Below are 17,749 nucleotides of genomic sequence, written 5' to 3'. Positions count from 1 at the left end.
CACCTATGATCATCGCGCCTTCGCGAAAAGGCATGATAACGACATCACGGTGCTTCCTTGCACTCTAGGGGAGCCCGTGTGTGGGGATGAACGGGCTAACAACGGGGTCCCCTTTTTTTATTTTTATCAAGTGGTATTCAAGCGTATTGGGATGCGCTTGCCCTTCTCCCAATTTGAGAGGGAGTTGCTGACGGAGATCAACATCGCCCCAGCCCAGCTGCACCTCAACGGTTGGGCCTTCATCAAGGCTTTTGGTGTGCTGTGCGGGTTCTTTGGGTGTACACCCTCTGTTGACGTCTTCCTACACTTCTTCGAAGTGAAGAAACAGGGGAAGAGCCTTTGGGTGAGCCTCAGCAATATCCTTGGAAGGGTCCTTCTATCCCTATTTCAGCAATCCTTCAAGGGTTGGAAAGGCAAATTCTTCAAGGTTTGCTGCTCTGATTACGACCCCTCTGCCCTGGACGGCTTTCCCCTATACTGGGTGAAGGAGGTAAAGACTGTGAAGCCCAAGTCATTGGACGAACTGCCCTCGAACGACCGAGAGGCTTGCAAAATTTTGACCAGCGTGGGGGGTTTTGACACCGCCACCCTAATAAGCCTAGAGTACAACGCTGAAGCTCTAGCACAATACATAAGTATGGGTGCCTCTCCCTATGACCTTCTAGTCTCTGCCTCTGTTGGATACTTGCTTGATACGTGATTTGTCTGCTCTTTTTGTGTTTTAGCTTTAGCTTGTGCTTAACCTCTGCTATGTTTTGTCTCCTTGGTGTAGATTCTAAGATGGATAGGCAGCGACGGTTGCGGATGGCTCAGTTGCTGAGGCCGAATGATGGAAACCAAGTAGAGGATGCTCAAGCCCATGAAGCCCAAGCCCAACAAGGGGCCCAAGCCCAACGAATCACTAGGAGCATGGCAAGAGCTTTGGGACAAGAGTATCAAAAGATGGCTCTTCTTATTTCTTTTATAGAGTAGGGGTGCAGATGTAATAAATAGGTGTGTAAGTAGTAAGGGATGCTAGGGGGAGTGTAGATAGGAGTTAGGAGGTGCCAAACTAGGAAGGGAAGTCACACTTCCTTCATGCACTAGTTGGCGTCGAATTTGAGTGTCATTAGGGGCACATTTGGCTTTGCATTTCAGCACCTTATAGGCTATAAATAAAGGTGTTGCCCTTGTACAAATCAGAATTGGAAATGAGAAGTAGAGAGACTATACTCAAATTTAGAGAGAAATTGTGAGTCTTGCTGTCTTCTTCTTCCTTTGCCTTATCTTGTGTGCCAATGGTGAGCTTCAAGTGGCGGCATTCCTTCACTTATCTTGGAACAAGGCTCCAAGTGGCGTGACTGCATTTTCCAAGTCTCAAATCCAGCAAGCTTCACTCCATAAGTGTTCTTTCTTTCATTTCTTTCAAATTCATTCGGTAGTTTCCTTTGTTTAGTGTTTTCCATTCATTTTCACCGTTTAAGTTTGTATTTCCTAGCTTTGTTTTCAATTTCTGTTTGGTACAGTAGCTTTATCTTTCAATTCTGTTCGGTTCTCAATTGTTATTCTTCATTCCTTGTTGTTTGATTCCATTTGACAATATATGGACTTCCATATGAGCTTTGGTTTGGTGCAAAGTCTTGGTGAGTCCTTGAATTAGAACATTGATCCAATTCTATGTAAAGTGCCATTTCATGACCAACTCAAGTTGCTCCTAAGAATGTCAAAGAATCATGTATTCTTGTTATTGCATTCATATCACCGAAGGACGGGGCCTTGGCATCTGCCCCTCCGACTTCCGCTGCGCCCTTAGCTTCTCCCAATCACCCATCTCAATCTGTCGCGACTCCGTCAACCCCATCAGTCCAAGCTTCTCCCCACCAGCCTCCGAGCTCCCCACTTCCCATTGCGACCATGCCTCTTGCACTGGCCGAGGCTGTTGCTCCCTCAGCCCCCCTTGACAAAGGGAAAAGGGTGGTGGTAATCACTGATGATGATGAAGATTTTGCTGAAGGGCAAGTCTTCAAGTGTCAAAGGACAATTCAGCATGCCCCTCAACAAGTCACCTCGACCACTTCTTCCTCTCATGGGGCCGAGTCTTTGAGGGAGGATCCCCCTAGTGCCACTTCCCCTCCTCAAGCGACGGACCCGGAGGTTGGGACTGAGGCCACGACTATTCCTCCACCCGCCCCAGAGCTTCCTCCTCCTATGCAAGATTCGTTGAGGGAGTTCCTGGCCAGGAAGTCCCCGGGTAGTCAAGCTGAAGGGGCCCAGAGAGAAAGCTTATACTACTACATGGGGGCCTTCATGTCTTGCGCCTACGCCTGGCACAAACAGTCCAGGGCCAAAGCTGCTCAACACTCTGCCTTCCAAGCACTGAAGAAGGAAGTTGCTTCCCTAAAAGAGGAGAAGGAGAAGCTAAAAGAGGAGAAGGAGAGGCTAGCCACCCACTGGGGGCGTCAGGAGGAAGCATACAAAGCCTCACTGAGGGTGGCACAGGAAGCGAGGGAGGAGGCCAATAAACGGTTGCACGAGGTGGCTCAATCCCAAGCAGAGCTTCTTGGTGAACTGGTCCCCATTCGCTCAAAAATTGCTGATCTCGAGGCGGCGGCGGAGACCTCTAAAACGTACTTGAAGAAACTCGAGGACCAATGCGTGGATCGGGAGCAGACGCTGGGAAAGACTGAGGTCGCCCTCGCGGAAAAAACCGATGAATGCTCCCAGTTAAATACTGAGAATACCTCTCTCCAAGCCAAGGTCCAAGAGTTGATTTCGGCCTTGGCCTCCAAAGACCAAGAGATGACCGCTCAAGCCGCCGGCTTCAACGTTGCGAAGGAGAAGCTGCTAAGGGAGGCCGCCACCAGTTTCGCCGAAGGGTTTGCGGAGGCTCTGGTCCAAGCTGCCTGCGCAAATCCTGGTATTGACGTTTCTGGTTGCAACCCTCTGAGCGAAGTGGTTGATGGCAAAATAGTGCCCCTGGAAGGCCCCGGAGAATAGCCTTACTTCATGTTTCAACCCAATATGTGTACATAATTGCCTTTTGCTTAACTGGCCACTGTCATGAACCTTATCTGTAATGATTACTCTTGATTTATGCTAAAATGTTATCTGTTTTCCCTTTGCATACTTGTGTCTACTTCTGCTTTCTTTGCGGTATAGCGTGCGTTACCTTCTATACTACCCTTCCTCGTGTTCGACTTTAGCTCATTAGGTAGCACGTGATCTCCTCTCCTACTCTCCTATTTTAAGTCATGATGCGTACCCTTCCCTTGGTCTCTCCACCAAGAAACTTACTCGGCCTTCGTATCTGCGAGGGATCTTCCCCATGAAAGCATCGCCTGTCTCGTTATTTCCCAAAGGCAAGGGAGGATTTGGTCTCTACTAGGGCCTCAACATCGCTCAAAGGCGAGGGAGGACTATATCTGTTCCTCCCTGGTGCCTCAGCGTCGCTCGAGGGCGAGGAGGACTTATCTCACCTGTGCTGGGTATCTACACTCAAGGAGGGACCTGCTCTGGGTGTCCATAGTGTGTCTAAGTACTTTGGGACAAAAGTCGCGCTCTGGTGCCCACGCCCATGGAGAGATCTAAACAATAGTACCGTATCGTCCATGGGGTGTCTAAACACCAGGGCAACTCAGCCCTTATCTTTTTGCGTTTGGTGCCCACGACTGAGGAGAGGTCTGCTACCGCAATACCGTATCGTCCTCAGGGAGTCTAAAAACACCAAGGCGGAATGTCCTGAACATCAGACGCTGGGGCTAGCTATTCCTACCGGGGGAGGGGGCGTCCCGAAGGAATCCCTTGACCCCTGCTCAGGGACTAGGCACCCAGATTTTAGCTTGCATCTATCGTCTGATACCGGGGCCAGCTATTCATACCTGAGGAGGGGGCGTCCCGAAGGAATCCCTTAACCCCAGCTCAAGGACTAAGCGCTCGGGTTTTTAACTTATGTCTAGTATCTGATACCGGGGCCAGCTGTTCATACTTGAGGAGGGGGCGCCCCGAAGGAATCCTTTAACCCCTGATCAAGGACTAGGCTTCCGGACCTTTAAATTATACTGATATCTAATACCGGGGCTAGCTGTTCATACTTGAGGAAGGGGCGCCCCGAAGGAATTCCTTAACCCCTGATCAAGGACTAGGCTCCCGGATTTGAACCTATACTAGGCGTACCTGTTATCTTGCTCTGAACTCGACTCCTGCTCGATTATCTGGCAGCGACGCCTTGTGCCAACGACGCCCGGTTCTAGCGACACCTTATCTTGGCATCACTATCTTGTCGATGCCTTGTCTTAGTGACGCCTTATCTTGGCGACGTTTTATCTTGGCAGCGCCTTATCTTGGCATCACCTAATCTTAGCGTCGACTCATCTTGGCGACGACTCACCTTGGCGACGCCTCAAGTTTTCGTCTTCGTTTCTTTAACCTTTAATCTTATACACAAATGAGAGAAAAGCTAGAGCAAAAATATCTTAAACTTCTCCTTTCTTTATTTGGGTGACCTCATTAAAAAACCCCCAGGAGGGAAAAAGAGTGTCCCCTTTACAAACGTCAACTGAAATAAAACTTTAAATTCGCCGCATTCCAGCTACGTGGGATGGGGCCCCCTTCTAAAGTCTCTAGCTTATACAAACCATTTCCTTTGGCCTTGGTTATCCTGAATGGTCCAGTCCATTTGGGAGACAACTTGTTTTCTAATTCGTAGGGGTGGGCCTTTCTCATGACCAGGTCACCAACCTGGAATTGTCGCAACTTCACCTTGGAGCTGTACTGACGCTCCACCCTTCTTTTCACGGCCTCAGCCTTGATTTTCGCTTCTTCTCTAGCTTCATGCATCAGGTCCAGGTTCACCCTCCTTTCTTCGTTGGACTCTTCTGCCACAAAACCTAGGAAACGGGGCAAGCTCTCGTGGATCTCCACTGGAATCATGGCGTCCGATCCATATACTAAGCTGAAGGGCGCCTCCATGGTGGAGGATAGAGGCGTGGTGTGGTAAGCCCGTACGATCCTTGGTACTTCATCTGCGGGCGAGGCCTTTCCGTGTGCTCTTTCTATCGGCGAGGCCTCACTGTTTTTTCCTTCTGTATGTGCGTTTTCCACAGGCGTCGCCCCTAAGGTGGCTTCGACTGGCGCGGACTCTGCGGGCGTCACCTCTTCCAATGATTCTAATTCTAAAGGTGAATCTGAGACAGGGGGTCGCTCAATCACCATGACTACGCCTCTCTTTGTTTTTAAACTATTCTCATAGCACTTTCGGGCTTCTTCCTGGTCTGACTTGATGACTATCACTTTGCCACTAAGATTTGGCAACTTCATCTTCATGTGGCGTATGGAGGACACCGCCCTTAATCTGTTCAAGGCGGGTCTGCCTAATAGAATGTTATAAGCTGAGTTGGTGTTAACCACCAAGTACCGGATGCTTTCGGTACGTGACGCCGTTCCATCAGTGAACGTCGTCCTCAGCTCCAAGTAGCCACGTACCTCTACTGGGTTATCTGCAAATCCATACAAGCATCCAGTATAGGGTCTCAAGAGGTCAGGGAATAACTGTAGCTTGTTGAAGGTCGTCCAAAACATGACATCTGCAGAACTGCCCTGGTCGACGAGAACCCTATGTACCTTTCTTCCCGTTGTGACTACCGAAATGACCACCGAGTCATTGTCATGTGGGACGACGTCCCGCAGGTCGGCTCTTGTGAACACGAGGTCTGCCTCCCACGGGTCGTCCGGAAATTCTTCTGCAACCAAGTTTACTAACCTTACGTATTTCTTTCGTTGAGAGGCAGTGGGCCCTCCCCCGGAAAAGCCGCCAGAGATGGTGTGCACTTCTCCGTGAGTTGGGACTTCATGCGCTTGACCTTCCTCTGGCGCTGCCGTGTCTGGGGTCGCTGTGGATCCAGCGAGATAATCCTTCAAGAAACCATTCTTCACAAGCTCATCCAACTGATATCCCAGCGCTAAGCAGTTGTTAATGTGGTGCCCAAATGCCTCGTGAAATTCGCACCAGGATTCCTTGTGAGGTCCCAGTATTTTGTCAGACTTCACCGGTGGCCTCAACCTGTCAGCTATATTGGGCACAACGATGAGGTCTTTGAGTTCCACTACAAACTTGTGCCTTAGTGGTCTATTTCCCTCTCTCCTCCCTTCTGCCCGACCCCTAGGATGGGTCCTCCTGGTCTCGTAGGTGCGCTTCCTGTCTGGGTTTCTTCTCTCTGTGGCAGCTTCGTGAACCCTAGCGGGTTACGTTCGTATCTGCGCTCTTGGTCGCACAGGCGCAACTGTCGTGCACTTCTCGTACGCCTCGCCCTCTGAGGCAATGTGTTCTACTGCTCGACGCCTTACCTTAGCAAAGGTCTTGGGGCGGCTGCGGTTAAGCGATTTACTAAAAGATCCAGGACACACCCCCTTCCTAAATGCGTACATGATCATGGGCTCGTTTGTGGTACCCTCCTTCACCACCTGTGCCCCAAAGCGGCTTATGTACTCTTTCAGGGTTTCCCCTTAGTATTGCTTTACGTCGAAAAGGTCGTACGAAACTGGGGCTGGGGCCCTGTTGGCTAGATACTGCTCCCTGAATAGTCGTGAGAGTTGTGCAAAGGACGTGATGTGACCCTCTGGGAGGCTGATGAACCAATCCATAGCCATCCCAGTCAACATGCTCATAAAGAGCTTGCACCTGATGGCATCAGAACCGCCAACCAACATCATCTGTGTGTGGAACGCAGTGAGGTGCGCCTCAGGATCCTCCATCCCTGTGAAGGTTACCTTGGGCCCCGTGAACGTGTTGGGGATCACTGTCTCTAGGATCGCCTGCGAGAACGGTGTTGTGAATTCTCTAGGCAGGGAGGCAATCTCAGGCTCGTCTACATCGCGCCATCCACGGCGTAACTCCTCGTTGGCACGGTGGAGCTCATCGTTTCTTGCCTGAGAGGCTGCGAGGTCCGCCTGCATGCGCTCTTGTTCCGCTTTCGATGCTGCCATCGCTTCCTGCAGCCCTTGCATCATGCCTGCCAGTTGTTGCATGGTCATTTCTTCACTCCTAGAGCGCGCAGGTCTCATCTTCATGACTTTCGGGAAACCATCTTAACTTATCTGGTCTTTGAGACTGAAAAGCTTGTGCAGTGGGACTGATGTTTTATATCGGCCCCACGGTGGGCGCCAAATGTTCCCGCCGGTTGACCAGGGTCGTCTTTGCGCGTGGCTCGTCCTCACGAGCTGGGGGCACCTTCGTTCCGCTCCGTCCGTGAATGCCTGAAAAGAAGTGAACAAAGGGAAGCTCTCGCGACCGTTTACACTCTGACGATCAAGTCAGCTAGCGAGAAACATCAAAGGTGACACACCCTCTCAAGGTGGTCGAAAATAACTCTTCAAGGCCCTAATTGTCTTGTGCACATAGTGGGTGCGCAGCAAAAGCAACTAGGGTTTGTGTTCTGTCTAAGACTGCGAGAATTAGGTTAAAAACTCGGTCCCCTTTTCAAATGACCCAAGGCCCCTTTTTATATACCTTTTGCCTTTAAAGCGCGTTCAAGCGCATTGAGAGCGTATAAAAATGTGCCTTGAAACATTTGATACGTAAGCTAAGTTAACGCGTACCTTGGCAAACTTTCACTGAAACCTTTAATGAACACGTGTGCATTGCCATGTGCCTTTCTGACTTGATCGTTATTCTGTGCGGAGGGCCTCACAACGCCGTAACCCAACTTAGGGTTAGTCCGTTGTGTGAGTCCTCCTTCCTTGAAGTGCATCTGGTGCGTGGGATGACTTTTTGGGTGCCAACTCATGTGCCCCAATCTCTAGTCACTTGCCCTAGGGGTGTATCTACCTTTCTCTCGTACCATGTACGTGGTTCTCCCCTGGGTCGTGGCCCTCTCATGGGTCGTATCTATCCCAGGGTCTCCCAGCAGTGGCGTGGATACTTCACGAGTCAGGTTACCCCCTACTGGTACTAGAACGTATGGCCTTGAAGCCACCTTTCTCTTCTCTTTGTTATTGTCCTGAACTGTCGAGGCCCGAGGCCTCCTTGCGTCGTCTTAGCTTGGCGATGCCTTATCCTGACGACGCCTTAACCTGGCGACGCCTTTACTTGGCGATGCTTTAACCTGGCGACGCCTTTCTAAGGCGACGCCTTAACAAGGCGATGCCTCCTATTGGCGACGCCTCAACACGGCGATGCCTCAGTCGGTCAATCTGTTGACTTCCTTCCTTGGGTCCCACGAGGGGTCCTACCACACGTTGACTTTGACCTTTGGTCAATGCCCGGGGACGGGACGGTACAATAACATTGTTGGCATCACTGGTCGTTCCTCTCCACGTCGCATGACCATCTTTTTTCATTTTTAACTTTCCCAAAGTGTTTTCAGTCTCCCTCTCTTCTCATTTTCGCATTTATGCTCCCTCGTTTTTAAGCTTTGTCTGCCTCCCTCATCTCAAAGCTCCCTCCTCCTCCCTGATTTGAGCTTCATCCCCCTCTTTAATATCATATGCCTCTCCCTCTATCTCATTTTTGTCTCTATTATTGGTCTGTCTCCCTCTCATTTTGGGTTTACACTCATTTTGTTTATATTTAAGTTCGTTCAAGGATACAATTTTTTTTTAGGCAAAGTTGGACCCAGTTAGTTGGGTTGAGGTTGATTATTGAATCTATGTTTTTTTTGTTGCCTTCGGTGTTGGGTGTTGAATCTGTTTAACTAGAGGACCCAGTTGAGTTCAGGTCTTTTTGTTTTATTGTGTGTTTTTTCTCCAATTAGGACTTGACCCTAGAATGTTCATAATAAGTTATGATTTAGCTATGGCTTAATCTTCTATAGGTTAGACTAAGCGAGGGATTGACCCTCTCTAGTTTAGGAGGAAGGTTCACTATTTACTTGCTATAGGAATTTTCCCTTGCTTTAAGCTGCAAGTGAGCGAGGTCTAAGCTAACTCTAATAACGAGGCCTAGACCTTCTCTATTAGCTTCAAACTCCCTACACTAGTAGCTATAACCTGACGTAAGTAATTTAGCTTTTTGCCTTATAGTGTCAGCTGTTTAACCTATGTTATGCCCACGCTAAATTTGATTTAGCGTCCGTATTTGAGTGTTTGAGTTCATATTATACGCTTTTGGCACAATTTCTCTTAAAGAAATATCCATAAAAAGAGATAGGAAAGTGAAATATAAAGATTGTTTGTATCACAAAGGAAAAAATGTAGTAACTAGTTACTGTAAAAAATAAAATATAAATTCATAATTTTATCTATAATAAGATTTAAGTATACACTACTTATTGTAAAATTTGTAATATTGTCACTTCATGTAATTCACTCCTCTGTATATAATTTTCACCTTAATTCTATTAGTAATCATTTATATAACTCAACTTTTAATAAAACAAATGTTGTGAAAAATAGGAAAATTATAAAAAGGATGAGTTGAATTAAAATTTAATAATTTTTAAAATCTTTTTATAGTACAGTCTCAATGTGAGGTTCCAAACAAAAAGTTTAATGAAGATATCAGGCGATGAATGTTTTATTTGATGAACTTACACAAATGCAATTTTGAACTAAGCATATTTGTGAAAAATAGGCTGACTTAACAATGTTTGTTTACATAAATATGTTTTAACAAGTTGAATATGATGAAATACAAAAGATGCAACCTCAACATTTCATAACATATTTATTTTGAATGTAACTCTTTTGTATTAGTTCACAATAGACACAACTTTTGCAACTCAATTGAATCACTTGATTAATATATTTTCTAATTTAATTTGGTAAGAGATCAAATCATAGTTATTTTGTCTAATCCACCACTGCATATGCATATTTAAATAATTCATAAAAAAAATCCAATAAAAACATTTTTAGCTCACATTCACTCTCTTTCTTGGTTTAGAGCAAATAATAATAACATATAATGTAAAGGAGATAGGGAAGAAATAAAAATATACACAACCATTTATATTGGTTTGTCTGTCTCAACAAACTACATCCAATTTTAGACCAATAAGTCAAGTTCAACTAGGTAGACTATTGCTGCAAAGTATATTCGAGTATTCTTTGGGCTCGTATCCACTCCTAGTTAACCCCTTTGAGTATTATTGACATTAGTCGCTCTAGGCTCAATTGAGTACTCTTTAGGCTTATAAATGTTCCTTGCTAACCCTTTGAGTATTCTTAACACAAATCACTCATAGATTAACTGAGTATTTTTTACTCAAGTCACTTTTGGTTGACTTTTATTGTTCTTTACACCTAGCCATTCCGACTAACCCAGTACTGTTATGGGTCATAGTCAATCCTTGTTGACCTTGTCAAGGAATATTCTTTTTACAATCCACTCATAACTTAACTAAATATTCTTACCCTTTAGCCACTCTTGACTAACATAAGAAGATTGAAAATTTGAATGATCATGTAACAATTGAGTTTTGATACTAGGGATCGTTTGTGTCTTTCAATGAATACAGTGGTTTAAGCTCTCTTCCTAATACATCATCGTTTGGCACTTTATGAGGGGTTACGTACTTTGATGAATACAAGGTGTAACTTCACTCTCCTAGGCAAATGAATAACACTCTTAATGTTTTTCTTATGACTTCTTTTGATCCATGGATATGGAAGATTCGTTTCTCTAAGCTCTGATATCGCTTTCTAAATCACCGAGGATTTCATTACATTTTAGCAACATTTTTGCATAGTGTAACCTCGACACCATTGTTCTTATTCTTGATTAAAGGCTTTATATAGGTGTTGGATGAATTTAGAGACCATTTTTATCTGTTGAGCACCTTTAGTTCTTTTGATCTCCTTTTTGCATTTGTCAAGATTGAATATGATTATAATTAAATGCAACTTTAAACACTTTTCTTCTTTATGCAACATCTTTAATGAATGACAATACACACTTCCCTCGGTAGGAGATCCTTTTGTACCATCTTTTGGTAAAAGTACATATCGTACAAGGCAGATAGTTGGGCTAGGGTTGAAGATAACTTATTAAAGAAAGTTGACGAAGAAAACTATTTTAGCTAGAACTCCAAGAGATCTGTATGTTGACTTGTAATTTTTTTATCTTTGACGAATCTCTTTAGTTAGACTAAAGGTAATGGATATTTCCTATAACATAAAATATGTATATTTTATTGAAGTATGAAGTTAGCTTAGTTTATGCGTGTATCATCTGATGTTTTATGCGTGCTTTATCTAATCTTATATGTGCCTTACCAAAAAAAAAAAATCATAAAAGAGAACTTAACTAGGAAGATTATTAACTAAAAGAGTTTTAAAACTTAAATACCATGCTAAATAATTTGTTTTATTCAATGTAGGCTTCATGTAGAAAAGTATAAACAACTTAATTCCTTGATTTTGTTATTAAATATTTTCATACTAAACATAATTATTCTGGAAATTAATTATGAGGTTGACGAGAAAAAGGTAGAATTTGAATTATAGTATCTCAAATCCTCCACGGTATGAAGAAAATTAAGGAAAAGTAAATAGACATAGGAAGAAAGGAGATATATATGCACCAAATAAAATCAGTTATGAAATGTGACCCGTTCATTGTCAACTTATCATTGAATGTAGGTGTAGTATTTAATAAGTCACATTGTTTATTTCTTGTCTACTTACCCTAGACAAACTTTTCCCACTAATCAAGAAATCTATAATGATTTCCATTACATATTGTCTCCATATCATGCACCATTGATGCCAATTAGAATGGCGCCAAAGAATAAATAAAAAATAGAAAAGGAATAATATTTAGTAATCCTCTATACTTTTCCAATTGCACCAATCTAGAACCTCCCCTTTTCAAACTAAAGTAATGAGACTAGCTAGTGAAGTTATGAAAACCATGAGCTCAAGCTCAAATCTTAATTGGCTTCTTTCTCTTTTTCAAGAAAAACCTAATAACAAGAACACAGATATTGCAAGTATACAATGAATTTTCAATCATTGAATTTTATTTATAGATTTAAATAATCTAACAATCATCAATTGATCAACTAGACAAACACGTATGAATAAAAAATTATTTTAAAAAAAAGGTAGATGAAGAAAAATGAATCCAATTTCAATCTAAATAGTAAATTTAAGCTAGCCTGAAATTGGTTGTTAAATATATAATCTTAAAATGATTATATTTTTATAAGAATATCAATAACAACAGAAAGCAAAACTATTAAATTTAAACAAGGAGAGTCGGAGGATATAGGATTGAGAGACTTTTTTTTATCATAAAATAATAAATTTATTAGATAAGAAAATATAGATACACAACAACCCTTCCATAATTGAACTTGAAAAGAAACCAATTTTAATTTTGTAACCAAATTAGAATAAAGTTAGATACAATTCCTAATAACGAAATACTTAAACTCGACCAAATATGTGAAAGCAAAGGGTATAATAGAGAAGAAGGAGGTGGGAAAATGGCATGGAAGGGTGGCATTTGAGAGTGATTTAGAAAGGAAGCAGGGGCACTTTTACGAAATTGACTTTGAAATCTTAATAATTAGGGCCACTTGAAGATATAAAATAATGACCAATGTTTGATTCCAAAGTTTATAGTTGGTGTGATTATGCTTACATGATGACAAGAATTAGGACCTACACACCCTTGCTTTGGCCGTCTAAAGAGGAAGATGCTGATTTCATCCTCTCATTTTCATTCTCCTCATCTACTACAATTCCCAAAATTCAAATTTTAATTTTGTTGACCACACCATATTTTAACCTTCATATTGTAATTTGCAATCTAACTTCACCTTGACCATCCTCCATACCCATATTTTTAAATGATAATTGGTTAGACGGTTAGTGGCCCACTTTATTTTGCATGGTCTATACTCTTGTTAAGTATGTGCACTAATTAATCACCCTTCTCTTACTTCTTTGTTTTTCAACCCTTATTTGTTGCCTACAATTTCTTTCTTTAATGTTCATTTTCTAATGATATTTTTATTCATGAGCACGTACTATTATCAGGTAGCTAGTCACACTGAAAGTGATTGCTTAAGATTTCCTATTATTTTGTTTTGAATAGGTGATTTTATTATTAAAAGTGAAAGGAAAAGTGGAATAGGTAATGAGTTTTTCCCCTTACTAAAAATACTAATAATTAAGATTTGTCCCTAAAATAATTGTAAGTCTATAATGTTTTCTTTTTTTCTTTTTTTTTATAAAAAACTTTCATGTTAGGTATCACTATTGTACCGCCCTGGTAGTCGGGAGTGATGACGTGGCATCCAGCTACAGTATGGGCGTGTTGACAAGGCGCCAGGTTGGCAGAAGGGAAGGAAGTCGGGGGGCTTGCGTAGTCGCCAGTTGTCAAGTTGGCGTGTTCCGATCTCCAGCTTACCAGAGTCGGCGATCACCAGGTTGAAGATGAAGTTGCCAGATGTAGATTCAGGCGACCTAGTTATTGGAGATCGCCAGAGCAAGCACATTGCCAAAGATGAAGGAGAAGCAGATTACGAAGGCGGCCGGCGAGACCACAGGGAAGGTGTATGAAGGCCCCTAACTCGCCAGTTCCAGTAGAGATCGCACTCCCAAGTTAGCTATGCACTGGGCAGTACCATGCATACGTAACTTAGCCAAAATGAGAGTAGAAGCAGCGCCAAGTCAAGGAGCCTCCAGAAGATGGCACGTGTACAGTCGGATGCGAGCCACGTGTCCAAGTCTGTAACTGCCAGGAGAGAGAAAGCTACCAGGTATATAAGAGTTCTTAACAAACTTTCTGAGGTACGCACATTCAGTTTATACACTTTACGCTTACGAGTGAAGATGAAGTTGCCAGATGTAGATTCAGGCGACCTAGTTATTGGAGATCGCCAGAGCAAGCACATCGCCAAAGATGAAGGAGAAGCAGATTACGAAGGCGGCCGGCGAGACCACAGGGAAGGTGTATGAAGGCCCCTAACTCGCCAGTTCCAGTAGAGATCGCACTCCCAAGTTAGCTATGCACTGGGCAGTACCATGCATACGTAACTTAGCCAAAATGAGAGTAGAAGCAGCGCCAAGTCAAGGAGCCTCCAGAAGATGGCACGTGTACAGTCGGATGCGAGCCACGTGTCCAAGTCTGTAACTGCCAGGAGAGAGAAAGCTACCAGGTATATAAGAGTTCTTAACAAACTTTCTGAGGTACGCACATTCAGTTTATACACTTTACGCTTACGAGTGATAGAGCTGACTGTGAGAGAGGATTTGCACGGTTCTTGTTCTCTTAGTATTTGGTGATACCGTCACTGACTTGAGCGTTGGAGTGCGATCGGCCGCAGCGGCGCCGTACTGTTTCTTTGCAGGTTCTTGAGGTAGATCCCGAAGAGGAATGGAGGTGAGAAGCGGTGCGCACGTCGATCCTTTGACGAGGCAGTTTCCAGCGTTCCGGTCAACAGGCAGGATCAACTATGCAACTTGAGATTCAGTTAGGTTGACACCTCAAGTAACAACAATCATCTGTCATCACATGAAAAAAGTATTATTAAAAAATAAAGAAAAGAAAGAAAATACAAAAAAAATATGGGAGGACTAGACCAAAATCCATATTTTAACAAAAACGATACATAGGTAGACTATACATATTCATAAAGAATTCTAAGAACAAACTAGATGGAAGCCTATTATACCAATGAAATGATTCTTTATGAATAAATCCTGTACTAGACCAGACATTGGACATCGGCATCGACACCTGTGTGGAGCAGGTTGGCTCGGTGGTCTGGTCGAGATAGTACGTGTGTTGAAATCCGTATATATGAAAAGCCTGTTTAGCAAACGTGTATGTGGTGTGTATAGTACATGTGGGTCTAGCACAAGTAAGTACTCAATAGAAACGCCTAGGCCCAAGAACGTCAGGGTTTCAAGGGTAAGCCGCATGCATGCCGCGTAGAGGCTAGAACGCCTACAGTGACAGATGGGCCCCATAATGCTGGTACATGAGTTGATACCTTGACGGCCATGCTGTTAAGATTATGCACTCCAACTGACGGAAGAAGTGCCTTCATGTTGATGAAACTTGAATTGATGATGGGCGGAAGCTTATGAAAGAGGCGTGCAAGAATCTCCTAAGAGGTGTGGACTCGTTGAAGGTGCATGTAATGTATGGAAGGTGAGTGGTTCGGCCAGCTCACTTGGAAGGTGAAGGTTGAAGACTAAGCTTGCCTATCCTAGAGAGGAAGTAAACAAGAGTGACAAATTGGCACAAATTTAGCAGCAATTTCACTTTATGATTAATCTTGCAATTACATGAGCCAAGCCCTCTTATTTATAGTGTTTAGAGGGCTGAAAATTCAAATGAAAGTGGAGGGAAATTCAAATGAATTCCCTCCCTAAAGTAGCGCCTAATGAAGCACATGGGAGGGGTGTGACTAGTGTTGTATGCTCACCCCCTCTATGGGCTTTCTAGACCGACCTTGGTTAATTTAGAGGTTTTTTTAGAAACTCTAAATTTACCTAGGTTGGTGTTTTAGGTGCCAAAATTAATTCTAAGAAAAATTACAAATAAAGTTCCTAGGCTAAATTTGAAAAGAAATTAAAGTCTACTCTACACTAGAGTTTATGGCATTTTGAACATGTATAAGAAGGTTTCTCTGCCATCAGTAGCAGCATTCCTGTCTTCTTGGATCCTCTTGGCCATAGCTCTAGTGGTTGGCCCAAATCTACTCCTTGGTGGGCTTGCATGTGGGCTTGTGCTTGGGCCTCTTCCATCATCCCCTCCCTCTTGAAAAGGATTTTTCCTCAAATCCAATGCTTCTTCTTCTTCATTGTTACGTATAAAAGGAGTTAAATCAATGACATTAAATGTATCATGTACTCCATACTCCGCAGGTAAATCAAGTTTATATGCATTGCTATTTATTTTCTTGAGGACTTGGAAAGGTCCATCATCGCAGGGACTAAGTTTGGACTTCCTCTTAGTTGGAAACCTATTATTCCTAAGATGAAGCCAAACTAGGTCTCCTTCCTCAAAGATTATTTCTCGCTTCCCCTTATTGTTATGTTTTATATATTTCTCGGTTTGTTGTTGTATTTGTTCTTTAACCCTCTCATGCATTTTCTTAACAAATTCATCTTTTGTAGCTTCTTCCTTATGCACAAAGGTATGCGGATTAGGAAGTGGCAACAAATCTAAAGGAGTAAGAGGATTAAACCCATATACAACTTCAAATGGAGAAATATTAGTAGTCTTGTGAACTACCCTATTGTATGCAAACTCAATATGGGGAAGGTACTCATCCCAAGATTTATGGCTACCCTTCATGACTGCCCTAAGCATAGTAGAAAGAGATTTATTGACTACCTCCGTTTGGCCATCCGTTTGAGGATGACAAGACGTTGAAAATTGTAGTTTAGTGCCAAGTTTTTCCCAAAGGGTTCTCCAAAAATGACTTATAAACTTTGGATCTCTATCCGAAACTATGCTTCTAGGTAACCCATGAAGTCTTACCACTTCTCTAAAGAAGAGTTTAGAAACATTTTGAGCATCATCCACCTTGTGGCATGGAATAAAATGTGCCATTTTACTAAAGCGATCCACTACCACAAAAATGGAATCAAAACCTTTTGCGGTCCTAGGAAGTCCTAGAATAAAATCCATGCTAATATCTTCCCATGGAGCACTTGCAAAAGGTAGAGGAGTATAGAGTCCATGAGACATTGTTTTAGACTTAGCTTTTAAATATGATATGCATCTAAAACAATGTCTTTGGATATCTCTTCTCATATGTGGCCAAAAGAATTTTCCTTTTAAAAGCTCAAGAGGCTTATCAACTCCAAAATGGCCCATGAGACCTTCTTCATGAGATTCTTTTACAAGAAGTTTTCTATGCGTTCCTTGAGGTATACAGAGTTTTCCTTCTTTAAAAAGATACCCTTCAGACACATAAAATCCTCCTTGTGCTATTTTTTTATACTTAGCAAAGATGGATGCAAAATCATGATCTTCTTTGTAAAGTTCCATTATGTTGTCAAATCCAAGAATTTGGGCTCCAAGTTTTGAAAAGAGGGCATGTCTCCTTGAAAGAGCATCAACCACAATGTTTGTACTACCCTTCTTGTATTTGATAACATAAGGGAATTGTTCAAGAAATTCCATCCATTTTGCATGGCGTTTGTTCAACTTATGTTGACCTTTCAAATATTTTAAAGACTCATGATCACTATGAATGACTAATTCCTTATAAACTAGATAGTGCTCCCAAGTCTTTAAGGCCCTCACAAGTGCATAGAGCTCTTTATCATAGGTGGGGTAGTTGAGGGTGGCTCCATGAAGTTTTCACTAAAGTAAGCAATTGGATGTCTACCTTGCAACAATACGACACCTATGTCTACTCCCGATGCATCACACTCTAGCTCAAAAGTTTTTGCAAAAGTTGGTAAAGCAAGAATGGGTGCATTAGTGAGTTGAGCTTTTAACCTCTTGAAGGCTTGATTTTGCTTCTCGGTCAAACAAAATGAAGCGTCCTTCTTCATTAACTCATTGAGTGGTGAAGCTAGACTTGAGAAGTAAGGCACAAATCTTCTATAAAAGCTTGCTAGACCATGGAAGCTCCTAACATCTCCTACATTTTGTGATGTTGGCCATTCTTGGATGGCTTTGATTTTCTCGGGGTCAACATGTACCCCATTTTTGTTAACTATAAAACCCAAAATCACTACACTACAAACAAAAAAGGTACATTTATCACTATTAGCAAACAAACTATTAACTCTAAGCACTAAGAGAACTTCCCTAAGGTGTCTTAGGTGGTCTTCTAGGCTTTGACTATAGACTAATATA

Source organism: Phaseolus vulgaris, chromosome 8 (assembly GCF_000499845.2).
Source record: "Phaseolus vulgaris cultivar G19833 chromosome 8, P. vulgaris v2.0, whole genome shotgun sequence".
Classification (NCBI taxonomy): domain Eukaryota; kingdom Viridiplantae; phylum Streptophyta; class Magnoliopsida; order Fabales; family Fabaceae; genus Phaseolus; species Phaseolus vulgaris.
This window is presented reverse-complemented; position numbering follows the sequence as displayed.